A 236-nucleotide genomic window follows, 5' to 3' on the forward strand; every position below is an offset into this window, starting at 1 on the left:
TCAGATAACTGCTTCATAAACAAACCTGTCGGCCCTGAAAAACAAGCCATTAAAACCATCTGCCATTTTTAGAAACGAAGAGTAAACGTTAAACTAAACCAAATATTGGCATGCCAATTGAACCAACTGCATCCAGTTCCTTTGAAAGGAATTTTTTAAAAGAGATTAATTGTTGACCGTATTGTGTGTGTGTGTGTGTCCACTCAGGTTTGAGCTGATGCGGATGTGCTGGCAGT

Source organism: Hypomesus transpacificus, chromosome 19 (assembly GCF_021917145.1).
Source record: "Hypomesus transpacificus isolate Combined female chromosome 19, fHypTra1, whole genome shotgun sequence".
Classification (NCBI taxonomy): Eukaryota; Metazoa; Chordata; class Actinopteri; order Osmeriformes; family Osmeridae; genus Hypomesus; species Hypomesus transpacificus.